This window comes from Microcebus murinus, chromosome 2, assembly GCF_040939455.1.
Source record: "Microcebus murinus isolate Inina chromosome 2, M.murinus_Inina_mat1.0, whole genome shotgun sequence".
NCBI lineage: Eukaryota > Metazoa > Chordata > Mammalia > Primates > Cheirogaleidae > Microcebus > Microcebus murinus.
In genome coordinates, this window is record NC_134105.1 from 70,439,784 (window position 1) to 70,455,796 (window position 16,013).

Consider the following 16,013-nt stretch of genomic DNA (forward strand, 5'->3'; position numbering starts at 1 on the left):
AATGAGGGCTTGTTTACACTGCTGTTATCAATGCCCCTTTATATTCCTCATACTTGGTAGCTTATTCCCCTTTTAAGCCAAGATCGTTTCAGAAAACATTATATTTTAGGTTAGAAGAAAAGTTACAAGGAAGAACAGAAATAGAACATATACAAAAAGATCTCAAAAATAGTTGCTAAATTGAAAAGAAATGAAGAAAAAGTTAGAGAAAAAGAAAATATGAATAGTAATAAATTCATATTTAATTCACTTAAGGTAATATATGCTAAATTCAATGCATAGAAAGAAATGAAATCAACTATAAATGAAACAGTTTCCTAGATAGTACAATGACTAAAAATTAGTTTATCTAAAACAGTAAATAAATTTTTCTTTTTTGCAAAAAATATGAGTGAACAAGCTGATGCTGAACATTTAAAAACAAACAAAACAACCTTTAGAAACAGCTCAATACTTTTACTGTTCACTTTTAAGAAGTTTCAAGCAATGGTTTTTCAGTGTTCACTGTTTGGGATGGTAACAAAAAGAAAAGAAAAGAAAATGTGCATTTGCTTTCACTTTTCTAGGTTTAAGGAAATACTTTTTCTCTTTGCACCTTCATCAAAGTCTTTTTCCACCTGCAGAGGTCTCTCCCTGGCTCTCTGCCCCTCCTGACAGAGCATTTCCTCCTGCCATCTTCCTTCATTCTAGTAAGACCATTGATACCAAACTCCATTGATCTACGTGGAAGCATTTTGAAAAGAGGGTTTCTCTTGGGGTCTGAGTACAGATCACTGCATTATAAAACAAAGAATTTGACTACAAAAACAATTTAGAGCAAACAAACTATGGATTACAAACTCTGAGGATCTTCAATCACATCACCACTTAGTCATGCCATGCTTGGCTAGACACCATTAACCCATTACTGTGAGGTACAACATGCTCATACCCAAACTATAATGAATCTTCTAGGAGTAACTATCTTTATGCCTGTTAGACTCACAGTGGATATCAGATTCTAAAAATGTCTGCAGGTCACCCACACTGTACTGGAGTCCACAGTCAAATTAGAATGGGATTCAGGGGCAGTGCAATGAGGAAGGAGAAAAATACAACCATACGACATAATTTTCTCTGAAAAATAGACAATATTTCTAATGTCTAGATGCGTATTTAATTATTCCACTCAAGTTCATTCTTACAGGGGTACTGTCAATAAAGTCAAACCAGACTCGTGGTGTGTAACAGGGTTTTTGAGGGTCTTTTTTGAGAGCTTCATTAAAAGCAGACAGTTTCTCTAACCTTTTAGCAGAACCTGTTATCTGATGATGTGAATTAAAGTCTCTCAAATGACTAATAATCATATCAGGGCTGCCATGTCAGCTTGTAGATTTGAATAAGAGGGTCTGAAAACATTTGCATGCCTCGATGTGCCAGTGCTAAGAAGCTAATGTGATAGTGCTGTCATAAAGCACTGGAAAGACATGACTTAATGTAATCTGTCATGTCATATGCTAATCTTCAACCATTACTTGAGTGCTGTAAGTAAGTAGAAAGCATTTGGGAGAAATCCTTTCCAATTTCTCTGAGTACCACTTCTGCTGCTGGTCAGCCCAAATGGGTTTTGTGCATTTAATGCAGAGCTCAAGTCAAGTTGGTTTAGGTCACACTTAATTAACCAGCACACTGATGGGCTGGGCCGCTAGAGCTCTATGGAAAATGGTTATTTCAGAGGCGGCCTAACAAGTAAATATTTCATATGCTGAAGGAAAAGGGAAAAGGACACTTTTCTTAGTCCTTGATAAAGAATATGTTCTTTTCAGAGAAAACACTATGAATCTTAACAAGACATCATTTTGGTTACTGCTTGCCTCCCTCTATAATTGAGTTGAATTTACAGAAAGCAGATAATAAATAGTTAAAGGCATGCCTCTCACCCTGATACCAAGAACTCTATTCAGTAGATATGGACTTACCACTCAAACAATAAATGCTCCTTTGACTCTAAGTCCACAGAAACAGAGGACGGCGAGTGATCAAAGGGAGACATCCACTTGGCACACTCTTTAACAGGATGACAGCATCTCTTAATATGCAGTCATTAAGAAAGGAGACTGGTTCTCAGAGCTAAGTACAGTTTGTGAGACAATGAGTGAGACTAGACAGACTGACAAATTTTTGTCCAATTTTTTTAGGAAAGTGTGCAAGGGATTGTGCTTCAAAATATGAAGTTTATTTTTATCAGCCACACTGAGTCAAGTCAAAAAGATGCTTAAGAACTTGAAGAACTGCCTTCTGGAATAGCATTTTTGAGGATGCTGAGCAGATGGCATGAGATTGGCCCCAACGATACTGCCTGAATTTCCCAGCATTCCTACGAGACCCGCTATTGGTAACCCATGGGAACTTTCGTGCATGTGGGAACTGGCTTTTTATAGGTCTAATTAGAAAGCACAGGCAATTCCTACCTACAGCATTAAAAAAATGATCCTGTGAAATATTTTTTCTTGAAAAATGTGTGTCAAATTCATAGAAAAAATTAATATGAATCAAAATTGATAGAAATGTGATCATATTATCCTTCCAGCCAAGAATTCTGTACAAATTTGGTGCTTTCTCTCAAAAAAAAAGAGATAAGAACCTGATTATAGAAGTGGTGTGTATATGCACTACTTACAGCTCTTTCAGAATATTATGACCATTGGTCATGAATTGATGGTCACCTAGCATAGCATTGTCCTCCTTTGTGTCTGGTTATAAAATTCCAAATGGCATTTCAGGCAGGTAAATGGTGAGGGTGATCCTTGGTGCTAGTGAAATATGCCTCCTTATCTATATTTTGCTCCTGACACAACCTAATCATCAGAAGACCTTTCATCTGAACTTTTTAGCTCTTATTTAGCTATAAAAACTTGTCAGATGAATTTGTCTGGTTAGAAGCTGGTCTCATTGGCACTAGTTTCCAAGGCCAATCATCATTTGGACCATCTTCTTTGTAGAGCACTTTAAACTCAGTCCAAGCATCTTGCATTTGTACATTGCTAGCTCTGGAAAAGTTCATTATTATTATTAAGAGAACAAAGTAACACATTCCTTGGGTTTGAGGTCAATGGCTTCACCTTCCAAATGAGGGCAGTAAAATGTCTTCCAAGTCCTCTAAGGACTTATCCCCTTGACTTTATTTAACATCACAGAAATGCATATGACTAGGTCCCAGAGAATGATTCTTTCTAATAACACTTAGCCAAAGCAAGTCCTTTTTTTCATATCTGCCTGTTCTTGAAAGACTATCCAAATAATCTGTTTGGGTTTATTTCACCTAATTACTGTAACTTCCTTATGGCCTCTCAAACTTCTGACTACACCAACTTAAGTTATTCTGTACTCCAAGAACTTTTTATTAATATATTCACCTTCCCAGTGCTCACAGCTTTCTGGGGCCATGATCACTCTTCCCACGTTGTCCCTTAAGCTTCCTTCCCAAAAAGAAAAAAGATTTCTACCACCTTTTCTTCCCTATGATTTCTTAAGCCATAACTTTTGCCTAAGCAGTCTTACTCTTTGTGAAGCCTCAAACTATGTCCTTTTTCATCATTAAATTAATATTTTTTTCATAATTTATCTGGGAAATATTCCCTGATTAATCCAACCAATTATTAATATCATCCTTGACCCTTGATGGATCATTTTCATCCATTCATTCACTCATTCAATACCCATAACTGAGTTCCTCTACTGTGTCAGGTGTTGTGCATATTTATTTTATTTTAATTGTTATGAAAGCTGCATAATTTATGTTGGCTCTATATTCTTCCACTTGAATTTTTGTATGACGTGTTCCTTGAGGGTCTTATTCAGGGAAGATTTCTTGACCAGGCCTATTATTTTATTTATCAGCTCTTTTGCTTCCTCTCTGCTTACTACCTTCCAAAGTAGACCGAACAGTTTTCTTGCAGAGGTGCTCAGTTCAGTTCTGAGCTCTTTAAGAGTCCACTGTGTAAATAGCACTGTGTAAAGCAGTATGGAAGACAAAAATGAATCATGATGCATGTCCCTGACATCAAGTGGTTTGTAATCTCTAGTAGAAGGCAATACTTTATACATTAGACAACAGAATTACTCAAAAACAACATAAAATAAAATGCCAAACGAATATGACCAGTTTGGGTCAGTAGGCATGGTAGAGATGGCACATACATCTATGAACTATAGCTGATAGGAGAAAAGAAGCTTGGCTAGAATTTTTCAGAAAGTCTCACAGAATATTGGTGAGAGACTATACAAAGTAGCCCACAGATTTCTACAAATTTGTCATGAATTCAGTTCCATCATAGGATATTAGGGAATAATGAATGTCGAGTATGGATCCTGGTGGGGTAGAAAGGGAAGAAGGAAAATCAATAGGAAGATAGGATCTTTGTGTAAGGAGGGCAGAGGCAGGGAGAAAGCAAACTGCAAGGCACGGAACCTTGGGACTCTGAGATGCTTTCACTTTGAAGTACTGTATTTACTACTGTATCTTCACGATCAAACTTCTTGCCATCAGAAATAATCGAAACTGTGAGGCAAATGGCTGAAGACACTATGGTATCTTATGCTGGCTTACCAACCAGGATTTTTAAATCAGATCAGCACCACTACCCTACCTCATGTAGTTGTTAAACATATATTTCTAGAAATTATTAACTTCCTCATTGTCTTCCTTGTTAAGAGCCATAGAGTCATAACTGGGATCTGCTCTTCATTCTTAGTTGAGGGATTTGAGTTTTCCTGAAGGCTCACAGCTAAGGCAGCTCATTCATTTCTGAATCAAGCTTTTGAGTTTTGGAGGCCACAGTGCCTCTTTAGCCCTCTTCAGCTTCCTGCTGGGTTTCTGTCCAAGAACTTAATTGTTAATGGCTCCCAGCTGTGCCACAAACTTCACTTGTTTAACCCCTTCCTTCCTGGCTGCCAAATGGTATCCTGTGTTTAAAAAGTTGAGCCCCCAGTGTGTGGGCTTTTGGTAGAAGTGAGGAGTTGATGGCTGGATTGAAAGATTCAAGGGAGCATCTGTGAATTTTACCATGTCCAAAGCTATGTCGTATATGTGCCTCTGCTCTACGTGAAATTGTACATTAAACCGTGGACAGCAACATCAAAGATCTCTTTTCTTTTTCTCATGTATTCTGGACCTCCTTATTTATTTATTTATTTAAGCATCAACTGCCTCCTAAGGCTGTTATCTATGTCATCTATATTTGATCCCTACCAGCAATTCTTCAGCTCCGCCTACACTTCCCCATCTTGCCTTGATGAGCTATGATCTTTCATGCTCTTCTGCTCAACTCCCCTTTGGTCAAACCCCATCCAAATCAGCACACCAGCATCTTACCACCTGTGAAAGTCATCCAATTTTTTTGTTTAATTTCTGTACATAATTGCTGCTAGTCATGTTGCAAAGGAATCCTTCTGGTAGCCCAGGCAGAACTTGTTTTATTTTTCATTTCAGTTTCATTTTTTGTCATGAGAAGCTTCTTTCTCTTTTATGGGAACTGCCAGGGATTCAGACTTTCTACTCCCTCTACTTCTTGTTCTTCTAATTCCCTTAGAAACTTTGCTTGTTCTCTTCTTATGTCCAAGGTCTGCTGGGCCCCAGCTCTTTCTACTACTTCTGTTCCATTCCTCATTTGCATCAGTCACCAGGCTCCAATGGCCCTGGATGTCCTCATACCCATTAAGCCACTTTGACTTGTTATCCAAGCCATGAACTGGTCTCCAGACCCTCAGCTCCACTACAGGCCCTCTTCCCTTCCCAATCTATTGCCAGAATTTACACTCAGTGGTAAGAGTCCGTAGGATCAGCTCTCTCAGAAATGACCAGCTAGCTTCTTGGAAAGTAACAAACTCCACATCTTTTCCTTGGGACTTTGTATAGTCAACATTTCTTCCAGTCCTTCGGTGACTCCAAAGGAGTCCTTACTAGATTTGTAGGAGAGTCTTTCAATACTGAAGGAAGGATAGTATGAACGTTTATTGTCTACTATTATTCCAGGCCTTGTATATGGTTCTTTACAAGCTTTATGTCATTCAATTAACTAATTTTTATTTTAACTTAACCAATATTTATCACCTACAACAACTAGCATCTATTATTCCATGTTGAGTACTGAACTATGGCACCTTATTACATATATTCTCATTTTATCTTCACTTAAGTCTATGAAGTAGACACTCTTAATACCCCCACAGAGAAGAGGCGAGACACTGAGAGGAGGTAAGTTTTCCAAGATTACCTAGCTAGAGGGATTCAAACAAAGGGAGTATAGCTCCAGAAACCATGCTCAGAGGTAACAGCCATGAACAAAATAGTCCTAGTTCCTGGCCTGCTGAAATTTAAACTCTAGGAGGAGAAGCCCATATTAAACAAATAATTATACAAAGAATTATTTAATTACATCTGTTGTGAGGGCTCTAAAGACCAAGAATAGGCTCCCATGACACCACAGTACATGAGGACCTGACCTGGTCTAGGAGATAAGGAACATCTTCCTTAATGTGATGACATTTACAGTAATACCTAAAGGATGCATGAGTGGGATTGGAGCTGCAATGAGGAGATAATTTCAGGCAGAAGAAACAGCAGTGTGAACAGACTCTAAAGGGTAAGATGTCTCAAGCCACAAAGAACTAAGGGACAACCAGCACTGGCTAAATGTTTGTGATGGAAGAAGAGAGAGTGGTATGAAGCGAGGTCAGAGAGACAGGTAGGGATTGTGTTCTGTGTGGCCTTGTAGGCAAAGGCAAAGATTTTGGTCTGTCTCAAGAGCAGTGAGAAACCATGATAAGTTTCAAGTAGGAAAGTGACATAGATTTACTTTTTTAGAATTGGTACTATGAGAATAAATTAAAGGCAGTTGGAAGTATATACCATATATTAATTAGGAGGACATTTTAATTGGCCAGTGATATGTCACTGTAATCCTTATTATACAGAAGAAGAAAATATAAAATTCAGAGAGGCTACATCACTTGCCTAAGTTGACATAGCTTGTGCCAAAGGTAGGACTTGAAACCAGCTCTGTCTGCCACCCAAGGCCATGTTACTTTCCACTGCATCATTCTTTAGCTTGTGAGAATGACTTATGTCTCTCTACTCACAAAACCCATCATGAGGCTTGAGCTTCGGAGACCTTCTCAAGAGCACCCACCTGGTAATTAGCACACCACAAATTTTATCTCATGCCTTTGAGGCCAAATCATATGTTCTTTCCACGTTATGCTGCCTCTTGCTACTAGCCAACAACATGATCCCTCTTTATGATGAAAATGGAAACAGTTAAATCTTAAATGACATTATAGTCATGAATACAATGTACAAAAATACCTTCCGAGTATAGCTCACAAAATTGTTATGAGGTTGAGATAATATGCTTTAAAACACTTCATAAATTGCCAAGCAATATACAAAAGTAAGGTATCACTAGTGTTTGTCATATAGGAAACCAGAGCGCCATGGCAACTTGTCCAGTAGAAGTGAGACCTCGACCCTCAATTTTGATATCAGTTGCCAAAAGCTCTCACAGATTTTTAAATGCCAGCATATTTAAAAGATTTTTGCAAATCAGGAACAGTGCTGGAAAGAAGCAATTGATGCCACTGTTCCCACCACACTCTGTGTATTACGTGGCTGTTCCTATTTGCAGCTCAATTGGATAATCCCCAGTATAATTACTTGTTCTAGAGAAACCTGGGTGTCCCTGAGTGCTGCCTGATGTGTCATTATTGGAAACTTCCACTTTATGAGGCAAAGGCATTTTTTAAACACACCTGAAGCTGGGAATATATCTTTGTAATTTAAATTCTCAAGGAGAATGAAACATGTGTACACAAACCCAAATCAATAGTCATCTTTCTTCCATTAAAGAACTTTTAGAGTCTTTTATAGGATTCCATTTCTTATTATTAGCTCATTCCTGAAGATACTTTTGGTCTGACTTGGTGTTTGTCAAACTGCAGATCATGACCCGTTGGTAGGCTATGAAAGCAATTTAATGGTCATAAGCAGTATTTAAAAGAGTGAAATAGAAGAGAGAGAAAATATCCAAGTGTTTTATATATAGTACAGGTAATGCTTTAAGAAGCTTTTGTCTCAGCCATAAACATATGTACTTGTCTGTTGGATCACAATAGTAATTTTTTTTTTTTTTTACTGTAGATTACTATCAAAAAATGTTTGCAACACACTGGTCTACTGAATTCAAGGTAAAAGCTGGTGTCTTTATACTTTTATAAGCTGGACATATTTAAGCCCAGCTTCAGAATGGGGAGGTGCTACCCAGGTTTGATGTAGGTTGATTCAGTATTCCCTGAATGGTTTCTGAAGCTACACCACATGGAGAAGGTGGTGAATAGGGAACCAGCACTACCCAGCAGCTCTTCACGAAAAGAACCCTGAAGGCTCCTCTAAGGAGGTCGGGGGATTTTCAAAGCGATAGCTGAGAATAGCACTTCTTCACTAGCACATATGGGGGATGTACTATGTGCTGGGCTCTTGATTTACATGTTTATTTTCTCTACTTACCAAACACTTGTGTAGTACTCATGATGTGCCAAGCCCTTTTCTCAGTGCTTTACATATATTAATTCATGTATCCAGTGAGGCAGTCCCATTTAAATTGCTAGTCCTGTTTTAAAGGAGAAGAAATTAAAACATTGAGTAGATAAGGAGCAACAAAGAGAATGCTCTTCAGTGATATGTTTGCTGCCTTGCTGCTTCTCCTTCATTCCTATCACTATGTTCACTAATAAGGGTGTTTTACCATCAATTCTAGTTCAATTCCCACCCCTCAGTCAAGGCTGTGTGTGTGTGTGTGTGTATAAGCATGTGTGTCCAACATGTATGCACTCGTGGGTGGGAGTGGTGAGAAAAACAACCCATAAGAATTCTGCCAACACAAGCCTAGAAGAAAGCCAATTTGTAGCAGAATGCCAAAAAGTAGTGGCTTCCTATCCTTACTCTGGCACCCTGTGCCCCTGTCCTATATCCCAGTTAAATAATAACCGTAAAATAGTGGGCAATAATTCCCCATTCTCTCTCTCTCTTTCTGTCTCTGTGTCTCACACACACACACAAGAGAATCAGGGTAAGATTCAAAAGAAATACTCTGCAATGGGGCAAAACTTTTGAAATAATTGGGCTGGGGAGTAAAAAGGAAAGTGAGAAGGGGATTTGGAGAGAGAGGGCACACATGCTTAATTGGCCATGTCACAGGCAAGGGAGGAAGAACAAAGCCTTATGATTTGCATACAAAGGGCTCCCAAGGTTGCTCAAAACATTTAAGCATGCTCCATCCTCAGAAAACAAAGCAAACAGAAAATAGAAGCACCATGGGGCTAAGAGGAGGGAGAAATTATGGGGCAAAGAACTAAAATTAGATTGAACTGTGTTTGTAATATGGATTTTAACTATGTAACTTTTGCACGTGAAAGTCTTACATAGGTCTTTTGAAAAAAGCATTGATGTACTCAGGCGTCATTTGCAAATACTTGTAAGTGAAGAAGAAAAGCTTCATGTGAGAGAGGACTGAAACTTTTCTTCAGGTAGGAGTGGATTATAGTAATATTTTGGTTCTATGGAAAAATAAAAGATAACAGAGCCCCCAGAGCCCCCCAATTCCATTAAATAAGTTTATAAAAGTTGGTTTTTATTTCAAATGTTCTATCACAAAATTATTTCACATTATCTATCACAAAATTTTTCAATATGACAACATGTTAGACCTCAGTCCTAAGTACAGGAGGGTGGGTAATGGGCAGGAAGCTTCTGAGTCCTTGTGGGAGCTCTGTCACTCCTGAACATCTCATCAGCTGGTTGGAATTCCAGAAAGCTTTCTATGTAATCCCAGCCCTTAGTCATTTCTCTTTTATTTGACTCCCTTTACATGTGCTTGTTTCACTTATGCCATTTTTTTACTCAATATTTGAGTGTATTTGGTAAATTCCTTATCACTCCTACTAGAAGGAAAGCTCCTTGAAGACAGGGACTATGTTAGTTGCTTTGCGGTATTTGCAGCACAGAGTGTCATGCTCTACCCATGTTAAACCTTCAATCAGTGTTCATGGACCACCAAAATGCAAGAGCTCATGAAGTTCCAAGCCAGAAGACTTGAGGTACCACTTCTATTGCTTTTTTGATTTTATATTGTTTTTAAAGGACTGTAAAAAATTTATTTGAATTATATCTCAGTCTTTTGGGATATTTGTAGGCAACTACCTTCCCACAACCCAAATCCAGAGCTACTATGGACAATGTAAACACATGCAGAGGATGGTTGTCCCAAACACATATGCAGCCTACTTCTTGCATACATTGACTCACTGTAATGTGGAACCCTCCCTTATGCTCAGAATACTGTTCCAGATAATGGATCTCTCCAAGGCAGTGTGACTGTTTTTTTTGGAAGTGCCATGCACCTGATATTGAGGTCAATCTCTCCGAGGAAGGCTACCCTGCCCACAGGCTGCCATACCCACAGGCATGGTAAGAAACAAATGTAGTCTAATCAGCTGTTATGCTTATTTAATGAATAAAGACCTAGACCTTGAAAGTCCTCAGAGGTGTGACATTTCCACACAGGTCATCCATTGTGTTTAAGATAGTGCTGGCTGAAGGTGAACATAAGTACAGACTGTGCAAACTGCTTTGTTACTTAGAGGTAACAAGGTACATTAGGAAAGAGTGCAGAGAAATGTCATCAGTTTCCCATTTAGTGCTTCTTCATACATAATGTTCTAGTAGGAAATGTCAGCTTTCGTTTCTACAGGTTATCTATATGTGGATAATTTGTGAAGTTATCCATCTTATAAAGGAGAAGTGGGTTCTGGAGGCCACGCTAGTTTTGTTGCTAAAATCACCAGGGTGATGACATTAACAGCGAAGAGTGATGGAGAGGTGGGGAAGAGGTTAAGGGTAGAGAAGAGGTCAGAGCTTTGCATATACAGTTAGGATCCTAGAAACCCTCTTCCCCATAGTCAATGTTCATGTGTCCCAAGAGGATCTGAAAGAATATCCTATATCTATCTCTTCTCAGCTTCCTGTTCTACCAGTTTTCTCCATTTGGATTTTGTTGAGAACAACCTGAGACCCAGTGTGTCAGGTGCCAGACCCGTGCTTTTCTCACTGAATTCAGGGGTTAACAAGGCTCTCTGCAATGACATGAACTTTAAAGTCATCCTCTTGCCCTATCTAGTCCCAACCTTTTGATTGCCTGGATCACCTGCCTGTTAGTCTTTTGCATAGTTCTTGAAACCAGGTGAGTTCACTTGTTCTTTCATTTATTCAAATATTATTTTAACTGAGTATCTATTTCGTAAGCATTGATGTGTTAGGTGCTGGTCACGCAAAAGTGAACAAAATACATTTTCTGCTCTCAAGATCCCCCTGGGAAGACAGAGATGTAAGCAAATAATGTAAGCATTATCTTAGTATGTTCTATGCCAGGTTGCTATGGGAACGCATAGATGAGGCACTTAACCCAGTCTGGGTAGGAGGTAGTCAGGGAAGGACTCCAGAGGAAGTGGTGCTTGGGCAGTAGAAGATGATGAGGAGTTACCTTGGGAATTGGTGAGAGGAAGGGTAGGGGAGAGGAGGAAGGAGAAAGTTCCCAGAAGCTCCTGCAAAGGCTTATAATGGAGGAAAAGCAGAGTAGTCTGGGGAATTACAAGAAGTTGAACATGGCGAGAGCATCAAGTATAAAACAGGAGAACTAGACATAAACTGGTAACGAAGGGCGTTTAAAGTCATATCAAGGGGTTTGGACTTTATCCTGAGGGCCATGGGGAACCACTGAAGGGTTTTAAGTGGGGCACTGACAGATGTGATTTGCATTTTATAAGAATCTCTTCAATTACAGCATGGGGAGCAGATTGGAACCAGACAAGAGACTGGCTAAATGGCCACTGGCGCAATCCAGAGGAGAATGTCGAGGGCCCGGCCCAAGGAAGCAGCGGGAAATGGTGAGAGCTGGTTAGATACGACAGGATCTGGCACTAACCGGATGCGGGATCCGAGGAGGAGCAGGGGCCACAGATGACGCCTGGGTCCCGATGACGATGGCGTCTGCCAGCTCCCCCGAGTGCTCCAGGGGAGACGCGCAATTACCAGGTACAATTTTATCTTTCCTTTTCCTCTCATTATTTTATCATTTTGTATTTTATTTGTTGTTCTTTAACATGAGAAAATAATATTAAGTCAGCTCTTGGCTGTGGTAGTCTTTCTAACTTTGGAAACCAATATTAGCACATAAAAATGAGGCAGACTAGTAGAAAAGTTTGAAAATAATACTATTAATTATTTTCAGGGCGGGGATAGAAACCTATGCCATATGCAGAAAGTTTCCAATTAGGTTAATGTACCTTAAACTGTATTAGTAATTAAGTGCTTTGGGTATTAAAATACCTAATCTAGCTTCAGGCTGTTTTTGATAAATCCTTTGACATTTTCCTAACTGAGGGGGAGAGACGGAGCACAGGAGGCCTCGCCTGGGATTAGAGAGCTCTTGGCTCTGCTCCCCAGCTGTGAGCAGCTTCCTGTGTGACCTTGGGAGGTTGCTTTAGCTCCCAGCCTTTAGTTGCCCTATCTGTGAAATGGCAAAAATAAGATGTTGGCAACATGACTGATCATGTAAATAAGTCCCTTTGCACAGGGTTTGGAGCTCAGTAAGGTAGTTTATTTTTTGTGGGTTTTTAGGGGGGAGGGTGGGAGGTATTAATTTTGTTTGTTTTTTATGTCATTTATTCTATTAGGGACATTAACCTGCAAGTAACAGAATACCTAATAGTTCTACACACACACACACACACACACACACACACACACACACACACACACACACACTTATTGTAACATAGGCAATCCAGGACATTCATACAAGAGGCATGGAGCTATGGCAACTCAATCAAGTCATCGAAGACCCGAGATTCTTCTTTATTTCCATTTTGACATCTTTAGCATTTGCCTATTGCCAAATAGCAGCTGTACCTCCAAGCATCATATCTAAACGGGGCAGGAAGAAAAGTAAGAAGGGTTGGTGGTACCAGCCTCCTAGCTCCAATGTACCAGGAAGAAAAGCACTTGCCCAGAAGCAGTACCATGACTGCATTGGACTCCCACGGACAGAGCTGCACCCCACTGGCAACTCCTGGGGGGCTGGCAACGTGAGTGGGAAAGCACTGGGGAGCTTTTTCTGCCTCACAGTGAAAGGGGCAAGGAAGAGAGGAGTGAGGGACATGTCCCTCATGAGCAAATCACTAGCAACTGGCACACCTGCTAAACTCTGTTTAGCAGGCACCTTCTAGAAGTGGAAGGATTAAAGCACCAAAAGTTAGGCTGGAGCTGAGATTTGGGAGGGACAGCCTCCATGTCCTTCAAAGGTTTGTGTAAATTTGGTGGAAGCTTTGGAGTAATTGCTTTGGTTCAAATTTGTGAAAATTTGGCGCACCCCAGAAGGTGAATTAATTATAGGGAAATCTGATTGCTTTATCTAGCAGGTAGACCTGACTTTGAATAAACAGCACATGTTTGAAGGGACAAAAGAGGAAGATGTGTCTGCAAAAGTGCAGGGGAGCCGCTTTCTGGAGAAGCCTAGTTCACCGCTGACCCTTCAGACTTACCTATTGTGGGGTGCAAAGGGGAGAGACTAAGCCTGGGGAAAAAGAATCAAATTACGTATTTGTATGGTGCCCTTGAAATAGTTACTGACCTGGCATTTGGGGACACGGGGAATAAAGGGTCAGCACAGTTGAACAAGGGATCCCAGCTCCCATGTCGGCCCTCCCATGCACCTTGATCCTCCACAAGCTCCCGGGAGGGATCCTTCCTCTGCCTAAAACAGGACAGCCAGGAGCCTGCCCTTGTGGTTTCTCCATCAAATTTGAATAAGGCCTCAATTTTCCTTTTCAGATTATCATTTAACAAGGTTTATTGTTCATGCTTGTGTGCCTCAGGCAGCCTATTAGGACATTAGAGAAAACTGCCCACTTATTTTCTTTTTAAGCCTGAAAACAAAACATGTAGAATTGCAGTTTCTAATTTTAGAGAGGAGGGATGGCCCCCAGGTCTGACCACTCCTCCCACTCGCTCACCCCCTTGGGCTCTGATCCCACAAGCTGGTGAGCTTCACCCATGGCTGCCAAAGGACAGGCCACCTTCCTTTGAGCCTAGTCATTATGTAAGCCTCTGCAGTCCCTAAGACTCAAAAAGAAAAAAAAAATCGGTTTTAAAAAGTCAAGTTCCTGAGTAAGATTGTCACTTCCCCTTTTCTCAAATGAATTGTTTTGGGGGGGGGGGCGGCGCAGGGGCGGGGGTTGTGTGTGTTTTCAAATGTTCCAGTCTGGCCCGGGGATTCCAGCTAGATTCCACAGGGCCGGGAGGAGCGGGTAAATCTCTCAGGAGAGAGTAAGGCAGGGGCGCTCAGACAGAGCTCGGTGAGGAGAAGCAGACTCTTAGCCAGTGTAAGCGAACTGGCACCTCAATTTCAAGGACACAGGACACAGGAGAATTACCAGGGAGGCTCCAACTACAGAGCAAAGCCTTGTCTGTGTATTTTTGCATGCATTTGTGCCACTACTAATCTGTCTGCTTGCAATGCAATAGCCCAGTTCCTTTACTAGATTGAGTGCATTCAGGAGAAGAGAAGCCAGCTCACACACAATTAGGACACATTTGTGAACGATACAGTAAGTTAAATTAAGGTTAATAAGCACTGAATATATTTTTACATCAGACTGCTAAGCACTTGCTCTAGTGACTCAAAGCTACATAGCTCAGACTCTGAAAATCTATTGCAGAGACACTATGATGCCCCCTCTTGAAGTTCACATATAAATATCAATTGTCCAAGAGCGTCATCAACTCACGGCAACACGTTAGAAGCTCATAGCATCAAGGTTGCCAAAACCTGTTCAAGGGAAAAGTTCTGATTTTGTCATTCTCCAGTTCCTCCTGGAGATGGCACCCCCAGAAGAAAGGGTAGAGCAGGACTTCTAAGGAGATTCTCACTGTGAATGGAAAATGGCATTAAATACTCATCACCACTCCTCCGTGTCCTCTCACATCAGGACTGAGGAGGGAGGATGAAATGGGGGCACAGTTCAGAGTAGCTGGGGGAGCAAGGGGATGAGTTGATATAGCTAACTTCCAGTTCCACTTACATGTCTCAACGTGGTTATAGTGACATACCTTGACTCCTCAGAACCCATGGTCTAGGTAAGCCACAGCAATTCTGAAAATGCTCTCAGGCATGGGAAGCAGCCTCTCTGGATTTACGGTTGAGGGTACCAATGCACCCTGCTCTGCAGCGGATTTAAGGAGAATTTTCTCTAAGATTTTTCAAATTTCCTTCAAACTATTAGGACATGATAATGTTGCCTTGGGGATTCCTGACTGCACACCCAACCCTATGTCCTCTAATACAGTTACAACCTCAGTTAAATGAATACTTATTAACCTGACATATACCCATTTAAAGTTGGGAAAATTGAGGACTGATAGAAAAATTTCTATTCAAGTCATTGGTCAGAGGTTAGAAAGAGAACTCGTGTTTACATTTTACACATTTTATTATAGTTGCTCAGTCTTTTACGAGTGAGAAATATCCTTCAGGAAGATGCAATTTACTATTTATGGCTTCCTTCCGAACTGGTAAACCACTTTGCACTGACTATTTATCCCTGTGGCCCCTCTCAGCTGCCTCTCATCTCTGGGCCCCATGAGAGCCCAGCCCTGGGGGTCTAGGGCAGTTGGCATTAGCTGTAGGGTGAAGAGCTGGTAGGATCAATTTCTTTTAGGGAAGAACCTGAAGACTATGATTTAGGGGCAGTTCACAGGCTGATTTTCCTGGTAGTCTTAGCTCCCCCTGCTGCCCAGTTAGGTGCAAGAGCAACCAGAGGAAACTGAAATCAGACAAAGCTTAGTCCACCTGGAGGCTGAGCCCAGGAGCCAGCAATTGAAGGCAATTGACCTTAGCTCTACAGTGTCGGGCCTTAAGCATACC